Below are 22,964 nucleotides of genomic sequence, written 5' to 3' on the forward strand. Positions count from 1 at the left end.
CTTCATCAGGAATCACAGATTGTTAACATTTAAGCACATTTGAGCTCTCCCTCTCTCTCTCCTTCTCTCTCCCCCTCCCCCTCTCCTTCTTTCTCTCCCTCTCCCTCTCTTTCTGTATGTGCACCTGGAGGAGCATTTGAGAGTAAGTTGAAGCCATCGATGGTAATTCACCCCTGAGTATTTTGGGAGCCACCATCTAAGAGTAAGGTCATTCTCCTCCATAACCACAACATAATTATCACACTTGGGAAATTTAGCATTAATATAATACTATTGTACAGGAAAAATTCATATTTCCCCAGTTTCTCCAGTAATGAACTTTATATAGCTTCTTGTTTTATTTTCCCTGCTATATCATTTCATCCCCCCACCCCCCCCAATTCTACATCTGGTTTGCTGACTCTACCTCCTCATTTCCACACTGATTTCAGGAAGGGTGGAGATTGCAAGCTGTACATCAAAACCTGTTTCTTTTTCCTGAGCAAATAACTTGATCTCATTTCGGAGTCTCCCTTGAAATTGGGTGTGTGATTATGTGGCCAAGTTCTAATGACAGTGGTGGGTACAATGTTAGGGTCAAGGTTTTTATGAAATAGCGAGATCTCATCCATGCTCTTCTCTTTTGCTAGATAAGTGCAGACAATGAAGACAAAGCTTTAGGGAACAGTGAAGCCACAAGATAGAAGGAGTTCTGGGCCCTCAAATCGCTGGGTGGAAGAGAGCCTCATGACAAACAGGGATACCTGCCTTGGGTTGTTAAGTGAGCAGAAATACACGAGTATTACGTTACAGCCGTTATGTAACATAATAAACTGTGATCTATTTGTAATTAGGGTTCTATTTGTTAGAGCAGCTAACATCATCAAATGAGGTTAATGATCCTTCTATGGAAAGGGGACTATAGCAGTCTTCTTATTCAGAAACTCTTATCTCAGGAGAGAATGAGAAGTACAGGGGAAGGTTTGGACCTCACAGGCTGGAAAATAGGTGGTCTCAGGAGCTATTGCCCTGAGCCAGAGAAGCATGCAGGAGCTCAGGACATGGAGACTCGGGTCCTAGATCTCTGTCTTCCAATGTGTGGGTGTGTGCTTATGTCTAATTATGCCTTCGTGCAATGAGGAGTCCACTGAAATCTTAAGTAGCAGCAGAGAAAATAGTCAACACAGGGGCTTTTTATAAATGCAGAATAACTAACAAAATAGAAAGAGAAAATCCATGAAAGTTTGGTTTGACAGCATGAAAGTAATATGACTAAATAATTACAGCCATTATGTGAACTTCTCATTTTGTCTAATTACTGCACAGCATAATAAAAAGATTTATCATTAAATATGTCAGATTTGCTTTTTGTTGTTGATGTATTTGATCACAGTTCCAAACTTTGTTCTTGAATGTACAGTCTACATTGTTTGTTCATGTTGCTGCTCACAGCTTAAAAAATTAGAGGGAAACTTTCTACTCTCCTGTCGTAAATAGCTTTATGGCTGAGTAAAATTTAAGAACATTTGTTGGTATCAAAATTTTATGGTTCTTATTAACTTGTTTTAATTTTCAGCTTTGTGAACTGGATTGGAAATGTGCTGAGGAGTGAGAACTATTGCCGAGCCAGGGATCTGAGACTTTTGATGAATCCTCTGGTCTGGCCAAAGCCTGGCTGCTTCATGTAGCCAGTCAGACCACACTTGTGGTCAGTTAGACCAGCTGGGTTTAATCAATTTGACTTTGTTTCCAAGACATCTGCATCTCCAAACATTTAATTAATTGCATGTATTACGGGCAGTATTACTTGTGTATATTAATTACATAATAGTATACCAATGACATTAAAGTGTCCAGGCAGAGTTACTCCGTATGAGTAAAAATGGAAAATCTCACACTCAAATACCAGTTGATGCTATAAAATTATAACAGCATCTGACACTTACTGGGCAGATACTATGTGCCAGGCACTGTTCTGTTTTACGTTTTAATGAATCTTTACAACAATCCCATGAGGGAGGCAGAGTGCTTCACCACTTCCTCACCTAAACTTTGAGAGGGTATGGAACTTGCCCCAAATCACAAAGCCCGGGTAACTGGGGCTGTCTTGTAGATGAGGTCAGTAAACTTGTCTACCTTTCCAGCTTCTTTCCATCACTTTTTCTCCTTGGTATATCCTGAGAGAATGCGAGTCCTGGCTTAGACAAAACTGTGAAATAGGGAAATTTGTGTTCACTGCTCCTCCACTGTGCCTTGAAGATTTGGGGCATATTGACCTTGATTTGGGTGAGATAAGAGAGCTCTCATTACAACTATTTCAATAAATATATATTCAACAAGTATATAGTATACTCAGTGTATGTATATATATAGAATATATATATTAAAAAATATATACCATGTGCTAGGTAGTGAGGACAACCCTATTTTCAACAAGCTTATGATCTACTTGGGAAAGACTGAAGAGTGAACTAGATAATTGTAATGCAGTGGGATAAATGTTGTGATGGGAAAAGTATAAGATTTTGTGGGAGCTTCTAATCCAAATTTGGGGTGAATCGGGGAAGTCTTCCTGGAGGAAGAGGCATCTATGCTGAGGTCTATAGTACAGGAGGGAATAAACCAGGAAAAGGGGGAAGGTAAGAAAAGAGGGTCCCAGGCAACAGAACCAGCAGTGCTGTGTGGGCCAGGAGAGACTGTTGCATACAGCCTGTTGATAGTACACAGGCTTCACCAGATAAGACTGAGTGATCCTTTCTAGAAAGTTTTCCCCTGTTTGTTACAGTGCCTGGTTTTCTCAACGTTGTGCCATTAACAAATATTTCTATCAATAAATCAATCATATTTATTAAGTATTTACTATAGAAGGCATTGTGAGGCATTGAGAAGAATTTGAAGAACTCTGAGACCCTACCTCTGCCTTCAAAGAGTTTACTGAGTGTGGAGTTGTAACATTGTCAGAGGAAAAAAGAGGAAATTTAAATAAAAATGCAGACATTTAAGTAGGAGAAAGAAAAATTTGAGGATGAAACACTCAGGTTCTGGATTCAGACCCTAGCTCCACCACTTTCTAGCTGTGCAACCTTGCACAAATTACTTAACCTTTCTGAGGTTCATTTCACATCTATCAAATCAGAGTAATAAAAGATCCCTTTCCAGACCATGGCAGGGATTAAACAAGTAATGCCTGTACAACACTTAAATGCTGCTCAGCCCAGAGCAAGCTCTCAATAAATGTTTTAGCCATTAAGATATTGTTATAATTAATTCACTACATAAATTCTTGAGTGCCTCCTCTGTAATGCCTTTTATACTTTTCATTTCAGGCCTTCTGGCTTTGTGCCACACCAGCCATTGCCCTAGCATGACTCTCCTCCTTCCATTGGATTCTGCTCTCCAGTCAGCATCATCTTGCTAAAGAAGCATAAACCACAAGCTCTGGGGAAGCTGGTTTGTCTGTCTCACAAGCAGGCCTCAAAGTCTCCTGGCTACCTTCCTAAATTTCCCTGGATGGTATGTCTCACCACACTGTCAGGGTGGGAGGGACCACTCTCTCCTGACCTCTCAGCTCTCTCTCTGCTTTCTTAGCCTTCTCTCCTTGCTCGCTTGGCAGCTAATTGCGTACCATCTACTGACATCTTTTACCATGTTATGATATATTTTTATTTATTATTATTTCTATTAACACCTAGCATTTGTTGAGCCCTACTGTGTGCTGACAGGACTTGGCAATGGCCTTGCTTAGGGGATAGAGGATTATTAAGTTGGGTTGAAACATCTAGTTCTAAACTATTATGGAGTGCATGCTCAAAAAGAATCACTAACCAAAAGCATATTTCTTTAAAAAAAAAAAAACAACGCTAAGATCTAATCTATTTACCCATTAAAGAACAAGTAAGGATTCGTTATGCGATGGTTTTGAAATAACAACACTAAAAGCAACTCCTATTTATTTATTTACTTATTTGATGGATGATGTTGAGAATGTCTGCTATGTTTCCTCCCGCCCAGTGCCTGGGAAAATTGGGGCACCGTTAGGAGAAACTGGGGAATGACAAGGGAGAGCAGGTTTGATGGTACTGGCAGGAAATGGTAGGTTTAGAATTGTAGGCAAGTTCATTTCAAGGCTGTGGCAGACCATGCAAATGAAAATGTCCAATCAAGCAGTTGACAATTTCCGAATCGAGTTGAAGGGAGAGGACGCGGCAGAAGTAGATTTAGGCATTCTTCCCGGAGGGGTGGACATACTTTAAGTAAAAGTCTTCTGGTGTCAGAGGTCCTAGTGAGGGGACGCACATTAACCATGGTGAGAAAGGCATCACCAGGACTATGTATGCTATGCTTCTTTGCCCAAGATGGAGGTAATTGACTGAGACCTAAGAGGCCTGGGGCTGCAGCCCCCAAAAGGCTTACCTTTCAAGTCTCCTCTTCTGTCTTAATACATCGTGTGAATTTTCTAGTTTATTCTGCAGTATACAAATAAGAGTTTAAATTATTTCTGAGTAAAACTGACTCTGTAGGATGACAGGGAGCGTTTAGTCTGTGGCTTCACATAGGACAAATTAACCCCGGGCACACCCACATGGAAGGGAGCTCGCACTTTGGCTTATGCAGTAAGGAGCATTTTTTTAAAAAAAAATTTTTGTTGTTATTGCTTTTGTTGTTTGGGAAGAAATTTGATCATCAGATTGGCTAGTCAATTAATAGGAGAAGCCCTAGGGAGTGAGTGGGGCCCCACATAGGGATGGGCTTTATAGGATGGAGTGAAGGACCCTGGAAAGGAGAAAGAAGGGTTGGGAAGTTGAGTCTTGGCAGGACTTTTGACCGTAAGTGGAAAGAGGGGGAGAATGCCTTGGCCTGGGTGATCAGGGCACTGTTTGCTTTGGGGCTCTGTGAACTAAGGACGCTCTAAAGCTCTCTGTAAGGCCACTAACAAGCTGACATTTGTCTCCAGAGTGGAAACAGATTGCCAGAACTTCAGTCCCACAGCATATTTCACTGACAGATTGGGTGCGATTTTTCCCAAGATGGGGGTGTTTCTTAAAGCAGAGGAGGAAAGGGTGGCTGAGAGGGGGGAGGTGGGTGGGGGAAGACAGCTGTCAGCTTCTTTGTGGCTTCAGGACAGCTCTTGCAGATGTGGGCAGAGCAACAATTGCCAATTCCCTGAGCCGCCTGCGATTCACCAATTCCCAGGATGCAGGAGGGTAAAGGCAATCCAGATTAGAGGGATCCCAAGAGGCTTCTGGACACAGAACCTAACCTCAGACGGGTTCACTTTGCATGTGAAGGAACATCTCTCCCTGCACCAAATTAAATCAATTTGATCAAAATTTGTAATGCAGAAGAGCATAATTAATTGAAGAATTTAATTAGGCACACTTTTGATGAAACTTAACAGGAGCCAGCAGGAATACTCTTGCTGTCTATTAAACATAATCCTGCCTGGTGAAGAGCTCTATAGTTGATAATCTTTAATGACTGCCCATCTCTCAGCTTCCTTGCTGGCATTCCAGTCAGCCTGGAGGAGGATGGGGAAGATGGGGAAGGGCGTAGGGATTGGGGGGGGAGGGAGGGAAGAGTGGGACATGCAACCCTCGTGTGGCGTCTCTTTCAAAGCAGTGTTGGTGCTAAACTTTCAGGGTACACAATTATTCGCTTTTCATCTGCCAAAGTGGAGAAACAGTGAAGAGTTGTGGGGAGGGCTGTTTTAGGGTAATGAGTCAGGGCAGAGAGGGCAGGGCTCCCTTCTGGTTGAGAGGCGACCCTGCTGGCCTTTTCTACTAATTGCTTTGGCCTCTCAATCTCACTTCACAAAGCTTGAATCTTGCACTGGCCTCCCAGCAGAAAACCAGAAAGAAGGCTTCTGGGAGCAGAGATCTGGGAAGAGCCCTCAGCCTGCCATCTTAGATGTTAGTAAATACTGCATTGCTGAAGAAATGATGGAATGAACAAAGCAATAAATGAATAAGTGATTCACCCAGGAACTCTGTTGGGAAAGGAGTTAAAAAGTGCAGGCCAGACATGGCTGCTGCCTTTTTACAAAAAGTACTTGGGCTTCAAAGAGAAATTCTCCCTTCCTTCCTCAACTGTCCTTTTCTTCCTTTATCCGACCAGTGTTTACTGAGGCCACACTGCGGCAAGCGCTCTACCAGGAACTATATATTTGATGGGGAATACATAAGAGCCTGAGCTTTCTGTCCTCATGGAGCTAAGAGACTAGTGGGAGACACAGGCAGTGGGCACATGTTTAGGACTTATGAGAAGCTCTGAGAAAGAATAGCAGAAGAGTAATACTTTGGTTTAGGTCAGGAATTAGCAAACCACAGCCTAGAGGCCAAATCTGCCTGGTCCCTTTTTTTGTAAATAAAGTTTTATTGAAACATAGTCAGGCATATCATTTGCATATTGCCTATGGATGATTTGCTACAAAAACAGTTGAGTAGTCATGATAGAGACCACATGGCCTGCGTGGCTTAAGATATTTCCTGTCTGGCTCCCTACAGAAAAGGTGTGCTGAATCTTAGCCTAGATGAAGAGGGCAAACCTCTTGGGACAGAGATTTAGCTCAGACTGGAAGACGAAAATTTAGCCTGGTTAGGAGTTGCATACATTGGGAGGAGCAGGAGTGATGGCTCTGCAATGGGGAGCAGTTGGGTGTGTTCAAGGACCTAGAGGAAGGTCCATTTGATTGGAGGGTAGTGATGGAAGGACATAGGGCCTGGATGAGAAGGAAGAGAAATGAAACCCTGAAAAGGGGTTTAGATGTGATTCTGAGTGCGCTGGAACACCGCTCAGGGGTTGTAAGCAGGGGCATGAGGTGCTGTAATTTTTAAAGAGCCCTCTGGCCACAGTGGTCAGAGTGGCTTGGAAGAGAAATGGTCCCAGCTTCTGTTAGCTAAAGCAAAAGATGGTGGTGGCTCAGATCAAGGTCATAGAACTAGAGGTGAAGAGTCATGGGCAGATTTGGAATACATTTGGGAGGTAAAATTCACAAGATTTAGAAATTGACGTGGAAGGGGGTGGTTAGGAAGAAGGAGGGATCAAGAATGATCTCCCTGAGGATTTTGGCTAGAGCCACTGGGTAAATGGTGGTACCATTTGCTGAGGTTGAGAAGATTGGAGATGGGGAAGAAAAGGTTAGGTGGAGTGATTTAAGAGTTCAGTACTTTTCAGCTTTCTTAAAATCGAGATTCGTATGAGACGCCAACTAGAGATGACAAGGAGACAGTTGGATATATGACCCTAAAGTATAGATGAGAGATTCAGGATGGAGGTAAAAATTTGTGAGTCATCAGCATATAGATGCTATTTAAGCAACAGGACTGGATGAGTTCACCTAGGGTGGGAGGTAAAGAGAAAAAGAAATAGGACTTACATCTGAATATTTTCTGCAGACTGCTTAGCTTCAGCTTGGCCTGTTACTCATTGATATCTATCAAAACGTTAGGCTGAGGGTAAACTACTGAAGAGACTAAATTAAGGAATATGCCGAAAGAAATGCAATAAGCTATTCTAAAGCATATGCAGTTACTTTGAGATGAGGCCCCCCACAAAAGTGGTATCAAACGGAGGGCCTTTTGTCTCTTTGTATAATGAAAATATTGGTATGCATTCTTGAATGTTGCATGAGAGATTTACTCCTCTGAGCATTTGTACATCCTTCTTTAAGTTGACTGATAGTTGAGTTGTTAAAAGTGGTTGTTCTCAATCACAGCTTCCCAGCAGTCATTTGACCTGATAGTTAAAAATATGAATTCCCTGGGCTCCCACCCAGAGTGATTTGTTAGATCTGTGGTAAGTTCCCAGGAATCTGTTTTTAATGAAGACCCCAGGGGATTCTAATATGGAAAACCCATTGTCTGGCATTTGGTAACCACTGTTTTCATGGATATTTCAAAAGCAAACTTGAGATTGTGTTACTCAAATAACCATATCTTCTAAACTGACAAGGATCTCAATATGTGAGGTTGGGATAAGATATAAATATTGTGCTTATACATACAATGAAATTACTGAGTTTCTTCCTCTTCCTTCCCCCTTCTCAATACCTCACCAAGGCCTGAAGATCTTAGTTCATAAAAATATTTCAACCAACACACATATATACAACACACACACACACACACACACATACACATAATATCTCTCCTTCTCTTTCCTTCTCTCTTCTTCTTGCACATATGGATACCCACGTGCACATACACTCCTATTTATCTTTGCCTTGGTTCAGGTCCACTGCCTGAAGGCAGGAACCACTGCCTTGGTGGTTGCAGTCAGGCCATTATAATAGTTTCCTAACTGCTTGCTTTGCCAGTCCAGTCAACACCAGCTCTAGTTCATTCTCCAAATTGCTGCTGGAGTTATCTTTCGTATATCTGATTCCTTCAAGCTCCTACCCTGTGAGAAAACCCTTGTATCGGCTCCTCATTGCCTATTGGGAAAAAATCCAAATCCCCTGGTATAGTGTTCAAGGACTGCTATAGAATTACACTGATCTTGTCAGCACGGCTTCCTCCATTCCTGATCCTAATTCATTCCTGCCCATCCACACTTCACATCTGTACTCAACTGTGCCCATCTGCCCCTCACACCTGCTCAGCCACCTCTGCCCATATTCACCTGCCTATCCATACGTGCTCATATATATCTGTCCAAACTGCACTCCATGTCTTGGTCTGAAATTCATTCATCCCTATAACTACCTGGTCAATTCTGACTCATCCTTGTAGATTCAACTCTGTTATTCCCTTTACTCTCTTCCTAGGCTCGAAAGGCAAAGCCTGGTATTTCTTCTTTTGTTCTCAACGTAGCAGTTTGTACATATTTTTATTGAAACATTTACCATGTTGCATTTTGATTATTTGTTTCTCACCAATCCCCAATTTCTAAATCAACCGGAAACTGTTCATCTTTCTATCCCTAGCACCTAACTCAAAGGCAGGCTTAAAGTAGGCCCTTGGCAACACATTGAGAATTTTTCCCCCTCTATCCTTGCTGTCAGGTTCTCGATAAGTTGAGCTCTTGAGGCTGCCTGTCTATAGCAGCCCATTTTCCACTGTTTGATTTGCTGGTGGCTAGGAGAGCAGATAGTTAATCTTACTAGAATTTTGTGAAAAACAAAGAGTTAATGGGTTCCTGCAGGCACCGGAGTAACTCTTCAGGTTTAGTGCATGGTCTTCCTGTAGTTTTGTATCTTGCTTCCTTTTGGGTTCTCAGTTGTGTTCTGGTAATTTAGGCTGCTACATACTAATCTTTGGGCAATCAAGAAGTGTGTGTTATGTACACACACCATGCTGTTCATCTGTTCATTGTTCTCATACTGAAAATTAAAATGGAGGACAATGAAGAGGAGAGGCCATGAAAATTCATAGACAATAGTAGGTGTCCTTTTGGACATAGTAGGTATCCTTAACCTAGAGTCCACAGATGGGCTTAAAGCATTCCATGAGTCCTTGCTCTGTTGTATATGACATGTGTGCACGTGCATGTAGATTCTTCTGGCCATAGGTTCCATAGTTTTCTAAGATTTTCAGAGGTGCCTGAGGCCCCAAAGAGTTAAGACCCACCAATGTAGAATATGTTTTCATGCCTTTCTTTTTTAATGCCCATCTTTAAAATTAGCACATGAATCTTAAAAGGTCTTGAGAATGTGAATAATGTCTGTGCTGTACGTTGACTTCCTTGTCCTCCAGTCTTGTCAAGAATCTCCAGACTTGCTCTGTGCATCCATTATTTTAGCCTCAAAGCCAAGGAGTGAGAAGATGGAATCATTTCTAACAAATCCTGTAAATAAACCCAGCTTCTGCTGTATTAGATCACTGTAAAACAGTTCCCTGAAGCCCAAGGGATTAAATAATAGAAGAAAATGCTTTGCATGAAACCATGCAGATGATAGAAAATATTCTCGCTATGGTAATTTACACAGATTACTTCATGACAAATTGGTTGTTTGAGCTGATCATGTTTATCACTGAAACCCTGCAGATTTTCTCCTGAGTTTGGAAATGTTGCAAATGTATTGTGAGGCCCAGGGCCTTTGTTACTGACTCACCACCATGCAGATGAACTTTAAGAAGTACTTGGTGGTCTTATAGCCAGAGCGACGGTGTTTTGCTTATGAAACAGTGGTCTTCAGTCTTCCATGTCAACATGTAGAAATTGCCAGGGTTCATTTAACATTTTTTGAGTGGTGCTGCCAACACAGTCTGCCTGGAAAGGGACATGCGATACCACTTGGTAGTGAATGGCCTTGGTGTCTTTATCTCTCCTCCATCTCCCACTGTCCCCAACCTGTTCTTCCCCAGGTATTTCCATCTCATTAAATGATACTCATTCACCCACTTGACCAGAGAGGAAACCATGGGCACCATCTGGACTCCTCTCTCTCCTCATAGCCTACTCCTAAGTGCTGTTGAGCTTACTCCCTATCTTCTCATATCTGTCCACTTCCTTTGGTTCAGGACACCAAAATCTCTTGTCTGGATGACAGCTATGGCTCCTAACTGGTCTCCCTCACTCCAACCTGTAACACCTTAACTCTGATAAGGTATCCTTTTCTGGCGTCTAGGTGCCACGTGCCCATAGGATGGGATGGGTAGTATTTCACATAGTTGTTCATTCCACCCCAGCCTGCATTTTATAATCCACCTGGGATAGAGCCCACTTTTCTGCTGCAAGTTATGGGCCTATGGAATCCAATTTGAGGCCATTATCTGAGGATTCAATCACTGGTTTTTGTGATTGATTGGCAAGAAGTTTAGAATACTCAATTCAAGAAAGTCCCTCTTTGATAGCAATAATTTTTTGATTGCCTATTCACAGTCTTCTTTTTTCTCTGGAGGAACTCTTTCATTCTCTGAGGCCCTGGTGTGGCTGTCAATTACAGTGTCCCAGCCCCACCATAGAAAACACCTGTGAACCAGACTGGACCCACCCACATGTCCCTGACCTCCTGGGCCACAGTGACAGGCTCATGTCTGGGCATAGAACCAAGCCAGGCCATTTAGAGTCTCCTGAGATTGACAATCGAACACAGACAAAGAGAAATCCTCTTTCCTTTGAGGATGCTACGCTCAGAGGATGTAGGTGTATGGCTGCTGGTAGCCATTTTGCCATTGATGAGATTTTATCTGCAAAATGTAGTCAACAAAGGCAAGTGATGATGGTGGTGGCGGTGGTGGTGATGGATAACATTTATTGAGTGCCATGCATATGCCAAGAACTAATCTAAGTGCTTTATGTATGTTAACTCATTCAGTCTTCATAGACTTTATACTTAATGATCATTATTATCATTATTGCTATTATTATCCCTACTTCACAGATGAGAAAACTGTGACATTTAGGGGTTAAATAACGCTCGGTTAAAAAAAGCTCTTAAGTGGGGAAGGCACAATTTGAACCTAGGCAGCCTGGCTCCTGAGCCTGTGCTCTCAACCATTTCACTCTGTGGCCTCTAGCACTATTGACAGAACAGGAAGTGGGGGACAGGAGGAGGAGAGGGAGAGAGGGAAAGGGGGAGGAGGAGGGAGACATGGGTCCCTAGGACATTGCTGGAGTCCTTGGATCCTGAACCCAGGGTTCCTGGATTCCTAGTGGTAACCCAATATATTTAATTTTTTTTACTTAAGTCAGTTTTAATTAGGTTTCTGTTCTTGCAGCTTGCCTAAAATATTCTGCCTCCCATCCTCTCGCATTCTGTCTCTTGTCTTACTGCCTTGCCTTGAATAATAATATCTTAAGAAAATAATATTCAAACATGGTAGAAATTTGGAGGATATAAAAAGATTATAGAAAGAAGATATCTTAAATGAAGATGTCATAACATTTGTATGGGATACAACCAATTCAAGACTATTATTTTTCGGGCTTCCCTGGTGGTGCAGTGGTTGAGAGTCCGCCTGCTGATGCAGGGGACGCGGGTTCGTGCCCCGGTCCGGGAAGATCCCACATGCCGCGGAGCGGCTGGGCCCGTGAGCCATGGCCACTGAGCCTGTGCGTCTGGAGCCTGTGCTCCACAGCGGGAGAGGCCCGCGTACCGTAAAATAAAAAAAGACTATTATTTTTGTTTTCTTCCAGTCTTTTTTCTAATCATTTATATATACATATATACACAATAAGGTTCTACATATATAAGGTTCTTTCCTTTTTCTCTTAGCACTATATCAGTTGCATTCCCGCATGTTATATATTTTTGAAAGCAGGATCTTAATGGCAGCACAATGTGCATGTGTGTGTGTGGGTATATGTCTTTCCACTGACTTCTCTGTGCTTCCTAGTGCTTGACATCTTTCCTCATTGAACCTTCTACTCTGGAACCAGGAAGGATACCAAGGGCTGGGGGGGTCATGCTTGGCTTCTACCTGTATTCCTTGGCTTGTGTCTCAGTGTTCAGGGCCCTGGTGAGCAGCCCTACACCCCACAGCTCAGCTTCCAGCCAGGAAGGAGACTGTGTCAGCGATGTTGGAAGCAGAGGCCATCTTGCCGATGCTCATCCCTCTGCCCATGAGCCAGAAGGGCTCTGCAGCCTGCAGACGGAGAGTAAGACACACTCAGGAAAAGGTCTAAGCCTCTTCACAGATCAGCAAGCAGAAAGCCAGGATGGCTTGGCAGTTCCAGGCATGATTTATTTTAAGACATGCAGAGTTACCAGTTAGCACAGTAAGAAACCTCTTGTTCCTGCCTTTTAAACTCCATACATCAATAACAATTTACTTGGCAAAACCCTGGGTGCTGGACTTAAATATGCACACCACTGGGGGGAAACACAAGGATAACATTGAGAAATTAGATTTAAAATACCAAATAAACTGTTTTCACCATATCCCTCTCAGTGAGTGCTGTATAAAGCCTCATAACATTTATGAGGCATTAAATGCCACATAAATGACTAGTTTTTGAAGTGTAGATGAAATAAAGAAGGTGAATGAAGGAGTAAAAATAGCACAACTGTATATAATGCATATGTCGGTCTCCTATTTAACCTCTGGATGTTACCCCAAGCCATGAGCAGTGGTGGATTAAGAAAATAGACTTTAAGCCTCCAAAAAGGTACTGAAGGCAAAGGCTAGAGACAGAAGGGGTGTTCAGTAGTCAACAGCCAAGGAGAACATGAAGCCAGAGGAGTTCAGAACAGAACAGTCATTCCAAGTCAAGTACAATCACAAAAGCAGAAACATGTACCCATGCATCCATTCACCCATATTTCATTATCTATCAGCTGTACTACTGCTATCACAACTATTAATTGTTCAACTTCGGACTTACTATTAATTACTATCATTTATGGAGGGCTAAGTTTGTGTCAAGTATTTTACAAAGTGTTTTGCATGGATCATCTCATTTAATCCTCATAACCATCCTGTGAACTGGGTTTTTGTCTTTACCTTAAATTGATGAGAAAACTAGCTCAGAGAGCTTAAGTGATGTGTGGAAGGTCAAGCAGAGAGCATGTGTCAGACCCACAGACCCATTGATCCAATCTTCCTCTCCTCCATATTGTAGCTGTTGAGTTCCTGCTATGTATCATGCTTTGGATTAGGCATTGGGGCTACAAAGGAACCTTCAACAAGGCCCCTACAGCACTAATTCTGGGGTAGGTGAAGCTGAAATCGACTAGAAGCTTTGGAGTCAGAAACGCAGTGGTCTCAGAGGTTGTCACTGGAACACCCAAAAAACAGTGTGCAGACGGTCATGGTGACCTCAGGAAGAGATACCTAACTTCACTTGGGTGGATTTGGTATAACTCAGCCTGGATCTTGAAGAATAAGTCATGTTCATGAGATAGAGAAGAGGGAGACATAGTCTAGGTGGGGGAAACAGCATAGGAAGAGACAATAATAATGATAAAATATATAGATTGAAACATTGTAGAAATTTGAAAAATACACACACAGAAAAAATCCATGAAGAAAATAAAATTTGCTGGCTATAGCAAGTGATTCAAAGACCACACAGCAGAAGTGAACAGATTTGGGAACCAAGGCATCTCCGTTACTAAGCTGTACATGTTGACATACAACTTATTGCAGCTGAGAGCCTGAGGGTACAAATGTATCAGCGTCATTGTGAAGTTGACAACTGGACAACCAGACCTTCCCTCGCAACCCCTACCTAAGTTTCCACCTCTCACCCTGCACCCCAGCCGCATTGCTAGATCCCCTTATTTGCTTGACTTTTTCACAGCACTTAACTGAAATATTATATGAAATTGTTTGCTTCTTTACCAGTTTATTGCCTTTCTTCCCACTAGAAGATAAACTTCAGGAAAGCAGAGATTATGTCCATCTTGTTCTATGTTCCTTCCTTAGTAGGTAGAATACTGTTTGGCATGTGGTATTTGTCAAGTAAATACGTGAGCACAACAGAAAAAAAGAACAAGATTCTTCCACTAATGAGAGGTGGGAGCAATGAAGACCCGTTATTGGCCAGGCTCCTGTCACTCACCTGGGACTCATGGTTTCTCCCTAATCACTTTTAAGTGATTTGGAGTCAAAATCACTTCTGTTGCCCTTCAATGACTTGGGGAACATCAGAAGCAATGGCCCTAGACCTGCTATCCAAATGCTTCCTTTTACCACCTTCAGATGCTGGCGGGCAAATTGCTTGCACTTGGTCAACACTTCCCCCTCCTGTGCCCACAGCAGACATTGTAAATCAATCATGGCAATTTTTCTCGTAGCCTTAGAATCCTTGTCAATACCACACTCTAGCAGACACTGCTAATCAATAGGGGGTGGCATTAGAGATGACACTTTTCATCCTGAGCATGAAAAAAACTAACAGATGTGAGAAGGGAGTAATGTAATTAGATATAAGGAGGAAGGGACAAATCTATATTCTGAGAAAATATTGTGAGCATTATGTCTTCAGGCTTCTGCAGCAATGACAAATAGAACAGCTTAGGGACTATATAGCACAGTGATTATGAACATGAACACTGATGTCAAGCTAGCTGGGTTGCAGTCCCTGTTTTACAGTTTTCTATCTGTAGTTGTGAGCAAGTTACTTAACCTCTCTGAGCCTCAGTGTCATCATCTTTAAAATAGAACTAATAACGCTATCTAACTCATCAGATCGTTGCAGAGGATACAATAAAATAATCCATGAAAAGCACCTGGTCCACTGCCTAGGACACAGTAAGTGATCAATAACTATCAGTTATTGATTGTTTTCAAAATTGGCAGATTTATAAGCATAAAATTAACCACAGGCTGGATCTTGAACTCCAGAAACATTTGAGCTGAAATTGGTCCCCTCCCTCTCAAGAATACAGAAGACAAGACCACTTTCCATGCAACTTCAGCAAGTTTTCTATTTCCTTTTTCCGATTTTTATTCATTCATATTTAAACCACCATTATAAAAACATTAAAGTAAATGTTTTAAACAATAGGCACTTACACAACTCATTTCATTTTTCCCGTTCTTTTCCAGTCTTTTCCCAAATGCAGGGTAATTTTTTTAAAAAAATGGTAATCTAGGTCTTCCTGGTTTTTTTTTTTCATTAATGCTCTGAGCCAGGAGATTTAGTTTTTGGGCCTTTCTCCACCACTTTGTTGCCACATGGAAGTCACTTGGTCTCTCTCAGGCTTAGTGCTCCCATCTGTCAAATGAGATAATAACAGAAGCATTGCTTACCTCATAGATTTGTTGGATGGAGTAGATGAGAAAATGGATGTAAAAATAAGGTTTAAGGAACAGTTGTCTTAACCACCTCAGAGGGGAATTATCTACAGGAGCAAATGAAATGATAAATGTGAAGGAACTTATATAAAATGGTTAAATTATTAAATGAGTGGGACAGGAGGAAAAGTTGAAATGTAAAACTGAAAGGAAATTAGGAAATAATTCTGTAAATTGTGGAATAGAAGCCCTTTTAAAAATAATAGTAAATCTTAAAGCAATTTTCTTTGGTGATTATGGTAAATTGTTGGATTTTCTTGTTTGGTTTTATTTTTTTCTCTTTTCTAAAAAACACTTTAGATTCAATGGCAGTTTTTCTTCATAAGGAATACAGTTTCCCCCAAGGTCCTCAAATATTTAGAGAACCTATTAAACAAAATGACCTATGTTACACTAGGTGGAAAAGAAAAACTGTCAAACTGAAATCACAGGCAAAAGTAGGTAAGCATACAAACTATGTATGAAATCCAGACATCAGCAGTTCTTTCATCTTTCTGGAGTTTCCCCAGAGGAATCCCCTCACAACAAAGGGTTAGTGAACAATGTTGGATTAACTGAGGACCTCACAGGAGAGATGACAGAGAGACTTTAACCACAGTGAACAAACTTGAAATCTCCTACATCAGTCAGGAAAATTTAGGTGATGTTGCAGTAACAAATAATCCCCACATCTCAGGGTCTTAGCACAGCCAAAGTTTATTTCTCACTCAAATTGAATGCCCAAAATGGGTCGACAGGGAGATTCTGCTCAGTGTGCTTACTCAGGGAGAAAGACTGATAGAGATTCCATCTTGAAATGTGCTTCCGTGATCACCTCAGCAAGGGGAAAAAACAATGCCCATAAGTAACATGTGTCTCTTCTCCTCGCTTCTGCACAAGTCGTGCTGACTGAAGTCAGTCGCATGTCACACCTGACTTTAAGGGATATAGGGAAATGTGACTGCATATGGCTGGGAGGAGAGGCAGAGATGTTTGGTACACAGTAGTAATGACCATCATTACTACTTAGATATTCTTCATCTCTGAGGTCCATTTATCTCTGTTGTTCCCAAGGAGGATTGGGGAACAAGGGAAAATAAGAGAAGGGGTGGAGGGAATCTTTTTTTTCCTCCATTTCTTATTTGCGATGTTCAGTTTTCCTGGCTTTTCTTTCTTTCCAGATCATTCCTTGGCCTCTAAATTCCTCAACCTTTTACCATGAGGAGCAATTCCACTGTGGCTTATAGTGTTATTGCTCTCAAATTTTCATGTCAAATCCATCTCTGGCCTCAGCTAGTAAATGGACCTTCTGTTACCAGATCCCATCTTCTTCAGAAGAAAAACGTATTTTTTTCAAATACATATGTACTGGCAAGTGGATATTCCTCTGAATTTTACATTAGAAAAGTCTTAAGAGGACCAAGCAGTTCAGCTTTGAAGTCAGGAACATGGGATCTGGGCCAGGCAGTCATGGATGCAAATTTGGCTCCTTCACTGACCAACTGTGTGACTTTAAGGAAATTTCTTAGCTTCTTTAAGCCTCAGTTTCCTAATCTGTAATATGAGAAATAATTTCTATTTCTACATAGAGTTGTAATGAAGATCTAATGAGGACAGTACCTGGCACATAGTAAGCCTTCAGTAAATACTGGCTCCTGTTGTGATGCTCATCTCCTCCTACAACCAGGAATCCCTTTCTTTTTTTAAAAAATTTTTATTTATTTATATTTATTTATTTATTTATTTTTGGCTGTGTTGGGTCTTCGTTGCTGCGTATAGGCTTTTCTCTAGTTGCAGCGAGCAGGGGCTACTCTTCATTGCGGTGCGCGGGCTTCTCACTGCGGTGGCTTCTCTTGCTGTGGAGCAAGAGCCTAGGCGTACGGGCTTCAGTAGTTGTGGTGCACAGGCTCAGTAGCTGTGGTTCTAGGGCTCTAGAGTGCAGGTTCAGTAGTTGTGGCGCATGGGCTTAGTTGCTCTGTGGCATGTGGGATCTTCCCAGACCAGGGCTTGAACCCATGTCCCCTGCATTGGCAGGCGGATTCTTAACCACTGTGCCACCAGGGAAGTCCAGGAATCCCTTTCTTAACCTTAAACTTTGCGACTAGCACAGAAAACACTGGGACCATCACCTCCTTGAATGTGGTGTATTTACCTTTATTAAATCACAATATTAAGGTTTCTTTGGTTAAAAGTGTTAGGAAACCAAACTCAAAATGTCTTAAAAGCAAAAAGAAACAAAAAGCCAGCTCATATGACTGAAAGATCAAGGATAGTAGGCTTCAGGCACAGTTGAATCCGGTTGCTTAAATAATTTCATCAGAGCTCTCTGTTTTCTTTATTTTCTTCTTTTTGGTTCTATTTTCAGGCTGCTTTCTCCCTCATGGCGATAAAAAGACTGCTAAGCAGCTTCAGGGTCACTTCTTACTTTCCCCATAACCATGCTCAGCAGAGAGATTTCCTTTTGCCCAACATTTTAAATAGGAACCTCAGAATTGCCTTTGATTCGTTCTGCTGGAAACCTGATTATCTTTGAAATAATCATTGTGGCCATGGGGATGTGATACACTGATGGGGCAAGCCCGGTATTTTCTATACCAGAACTGGGAGTAGAGTCAGCAACACTGGAATCATTTGCACTGAGAGTGGTGGAGGGGTGTATATCCAGAGAAAAACAGCTTTCACTTACCAGCAGAAAGGTGAATGGATATTGGGCAAGGAAAAACAACAGGTAACTTTACACATTTTATGGATACACATCAGTTTTGTCCCACTCTTGACAAATAGGCAATATCTGTATCAGTGCCCTCCCATTCCTTTCCCACAGCCAACAATGGAAATCAGTCATAACCCTCTTGTCCAGTGAGCTCAGCATATATTTCAGAATCCTGCTCAACACAGTGCTCCTGGAAGCTGGTACAAATTGACAGCAGTTTCCATGAAAGATGAAACTATTTTCTCTCTCCAGGTTATTTTCAGGTGAACTGTTAAACCATGTTATTCCTTCCTCATACATTCTAGTTGACTTTTTTTAAACTTCATAACATGATGTTTTTACTCATAACGTTTTATCTTGCCACATTTGGCCTATCGTCCTAATCTGTTGGGATCTTATTCAGTCTTGGTTCTCTCATTCAAGTTTCTGTTATACTTCAAGTTTCATGCCATCCATAAGGGCAAGCCATGTCTGTTTTGATCAATGAAAAATGGAAGGGCCAAGAACTGAGTCCTTGGTACATCTCAAAACATCACTCTCTAGTCGATTCCAGTTGTGAACAACAAAATTGATTCTGGAATGGGAAAATACCAAGTGCAATATAGTTACACACATGTATACATTCAAGTGCTATTACATCTCCATTCTCTTTCTTTCTGTTTTTGATTGACCTGGTAAAATAAACCAGTCATACCTAAATTGATTGAACCTGCAGGGTTCAATCAGGACAAAGAGCAATTCTCTAACAAAAAGGAGAAAGAACTTGGATCTGTCTTAGCTAAGTCCATAATAGCTCCAAAATAAAATACTTTTCTTTTCCCAGCATGGCAAGTTGCAGGAAGCACCATGCCCTGGCCCTGGAAAACAATGTGCTTGGGTGAAGCAGAATCAGTTTGGCTCATGTCAACAGTTTGTTTAGCTTGATGTAGGAAGAATTTAGGGGCATACATGGAGTGGGAGAGCTGTGTCCTGCATCCCATGGGAATCCAGATCTGCAGGGCGGGAATATAACTCTACATCAGAATACAAGCTCCTCCTGGTATTTCGGAATCTGCCTCTTGCGGCTTAACACGGACTCTGTTCTCACACCCCAGCCTGGATGCCAAGGGACAAGGCCTCCATGGAACATTTGATTCCTGTCGTAGAAGTTTAACCAAGGAAGGTCATTGGGTTTTGTTTTTTGTTTTTTATTTTAGTAGTGGGAGAGCACATGGAACCAAGGGCTGGGCTGGTTGTTTGTACAGTACAGACCCCATCAGGCTTTTTCTTTGGCCCCCTGCTGTTTGAAGAGGTCTTCCAGAGTATCATTGCTGGGACTCAGGAAGCCAGAAGCAGAAGTGACATCGCTTCTTGTTAGTTGGGCTTAAAGCATCCCTGTATCCCCCAGCTGATCCTGTAGTCTTGTTTCTTGAGCTAAGACTCTTTTTTACTTTTTCAACAATGTTATGTACCTTCTAGCCCTCTCCCTCATTTCTACCACTGAGATCATCCTTTCCTACAGTGTACAGAGGCTTCCAATATTGGAGAAGCACTTTACATCTATTATAGCTTATATAATATTCACTCGGGCCCTAAGAGAGAAGCAGTATTATGGATTTATTTTGCAAATGAGGACACTGAGGCTCAGAAACACCAAGGTCTGGGTGCACAGGAACAGAAGTGTGAATCTAAGCCAGGCCTCGCCTCACAGCTAACTGGTACCGACTGATCCAGAGCAAGCAGTGTGTAGCCAATTGGAAATTGTATCATGGTCAAAAGTAAAGCTCCACCCCTGAGTGGGATCCAGAGCCAGCCTTAGATGTGCGTGAATGCTGGTCACCACACACCTCCGAACTCCTCTCCAAAGACCCGATGATCCTCTATTAGAGATATGGTCCTTCAGCCAAAGATGCCTGTGACAGCACTAGGCACAGGGCCTTGGGGAGGGGCTCTGATTGCTTGAGCCAAGTCCAGAGATGCAAAGACTGTGTCTACACAGTTGACATGATTGAGGGTCTGCAACTAGGCTTGAAGAAGACACTAGTGAGCCCTGGGTGTTATTTGGGTGGGGGTGGGCAATAGAAAGCCCCTATTAAAAGTATTGCCTCTGAGGAGTGCGGAATGGGAAGTGACTGTTTAATGGGTATAGAGTCTCCTTTGGGGTGATGAAAAAGTTTGCAACTGGATTGAGCTGATAGTTGTAGAGCATGGTGAATGTACTGAATACCACTAAAATGTGTACTATAAAGTGGTTAATTTTATATTATGTGAATTTCTCCTCTATAAAAATAATAAGAAAAGTAAAAAAAATATTGCCTCTGCCAAGTGCCATAGTGCCTACAGTACTGTTGTTCATGGTAGGGCTAGCCATCCTCTACCACCACCTCCCTCCAGCCCCTGTTCCCACCTCGACCCATTAAACAGGACCTTCTGCTTGTCTGAAGCATCGAGAAGGTAGCTTCCAGAACTTCTTTTCTCTCTCTTATTTTCTCTTACCTCTGAGAAGAGGTGTGCCTTCCCAGCTTGGTGGGGTTGGGGAAGGGAAGTAAACTGTCTCATGTCTCTGACTTAAGGTTATCCACAGACCTAGTTAGCAGCTCCGGGTTTATAGTGTTACTAGTTTTACTGCATATACACAAAGGAACCTGAGGCCTTTCCAGTGCTGCCCGGAGCCACCTCCTTCTTCACCAGCGGCTCCCTGAGTCACTGCCCAGCACCAGATCAAAGTGTACCTCTCCATCTGTGTTCACGCTCTCGTCTGCAGGAATACATTGGCTTCATTTCTCTGGGAAGAGTTTTTCTATAGGGAACATCTTACCTGCTTTCTCATCTACCTTGAAGTTCTCAGTGTTCAATGACAACCACCAAAAAGTGACATGAAGCTATTTGTGTAGTAAAAAATGTAGTTACTGAGGCAAACATCAGTTTGCATTTTAAATTCAAGTCAAAGGGCCCTTTTCACAGTCAGTCACCAGCTGCTTCAGTTCCATTTGCCCTTCTAGGCCGATAGACACGTGACTGAAGGTTTAGAAGGGCAAGTTATCTCATTTTTGTGAAATCTGTCACGTTCAGAAATCTGGAACTTCAAAGGAAAACAAAAGGATCTTTTCATCCCTTTCCTTAGTTTGAGTTGCTTTTTCTTTGGAAGCTAATTTCTAACTGTAATCACAAAAGAAAGGAGGTTTGAGTAATTATGCTGTGAGTCTGATCTACAGAGGCAGCCCACTGGGATGCTGTTTTCCTCAGGAGCTATAATTTTGGCCAAAATCATCTGGGAAACTTTCCTCTTCTTCTAATTTATTCTGCCTATGGAGACATTGTTAACCATGCCAAAAATGCTTCACATTTGTATAGCCATTTTAGATTTTTTTCCAAACCCTTTTCACATTAATCATCTCACTTGATCTTTACAAATCTCTTGAGAGGTGGATAGAGAAGGGATTGGGATTCATATATTACAGATGAGGAAAGTGAATCCCGGAGAGGTTAAGCAACTTGCCAAGGTTTCACAGCTTTCAGTCAGAGAGCACCAAGTCTAGAGACCATATTTCCTACCCTCTAGCTTTACGCGTAGAGTGAATCACAGACACGGATTGCTGCCCTGTTGGCCTACCTCAGGAACCCAACTGTAAAAGTTCTAAGAGGTGAAATTCCATTCTCGGACATATTTGGTTCTCCTTCCTCATTAATATTTGACTTGGGCATCACAGTTCTTCTTTCGGAGTTACGTTTATCATGAGGTGACGTGTTCTCTTTGCTGTCTGCCTGATGCTTGCAGAACTCAGAGGGTGGGGGGAGTGATTTGGGTAAATCTTCCTTTGATCTGTTTTAAATAAAATCATATTTACAAGATACACTTCACTTCTTTTGATGTGCAGCTCACTAATTAGCTCACATCTGAGAGCAGTTTCCCTGGGAGAAAAAAAAAAATTAATTAGTTCATTCCATCTCGAAAAGACACAATTCTTGAACTAATTATGGTATCTGAATGATTAATCTCCTTTAAATACACATATGTTCAGGAATTTTACAGTTAGGAGGAATGTGTAATGAGAAAGAAGACAGAAAGCAAAGGGGAAAGGAACAAGGTAGAGAGAGGTTCAAGGCACGAGCCCTATTGAGGGCCAGGGAGAAAGTTTGGGTATCCTTTATTATTCAGGTAGAATATAATTAATTTGCAAAATGATGGAGTAAGCAATATTTGTTCCAAAACCTTCTCAGGTCTCTAATTTTTTCTTCTTTACCAGCCCCTGGAGGCCAGCATCTTTAAGGTCAATCAAACTACTGTGAACCTGCTATCAGGGAGGAAAAAAAAAGAGAGAGAGAGAGACTTATTTAACTTGCACTAAATTGTTCATGGCTGATATCACTTTCCATCTAGCTTTACTCCTCCCACAATTATTTACTCTTTAATAAGAAGCTGAAATTGTATCACGATGACTGATCCTTTATTTGTGGATGTTTGGAGATGGTCAGTGGCTGTCTGATTCATGTCATATCCTGTATACAATAGGGTTGTGAAGAATAGTGCTATGGTACCTTGTGATATCTGCCATGGGCACAGAAATTGGGAGTGGCCATATATAAATCATGTATCTACCCTCCTGATTATAGCTCCTAGGAGAAAGCAG

General features: G+C 41.9%; 1 long non-coding RNA gene across 4 annotated transcripts in view; it reads left to right on the top strand.

Annotated features, from left to right (window-relative positions):
- The window catches only part of LOC149749714 (uncharacterized), a 502,720-nt gene that overhangs the window by 203,527 nt on the left and 276,229 nt on the right, over positions 1 to 22,964 (top strand). For all 4 annotated transcript variants that reach the window (XR_016392842.1, XR_016392840.1, XR_016392841.1 and 1 more), the window contains one exon: positions 3,306 to 3,492. This is a non-coding gene — a long non-coding RNA (uncharacterized LOC149749714). The remainder of the gene's footprint in view (positions 1 to 3,305; positions 3,493 to 22,964) is intronic.

This window comes from Delphinapterus leucas, chromosome 3, assembly GCF_059928025.1.
Source record: "Delphinapterus leucas isolate spDelLeu-1000000601 "Yukka" chromosome 3, BTC_Dleu_Yukka2, whole genome shotgun sequence".
Classification (NCBI taxonomy): Eukaryota; Metazoa; Chordata; class Mammalia; order Artiodactyla; family Monodontidae; genus Delphinapterus; species Delphinapterus leucas.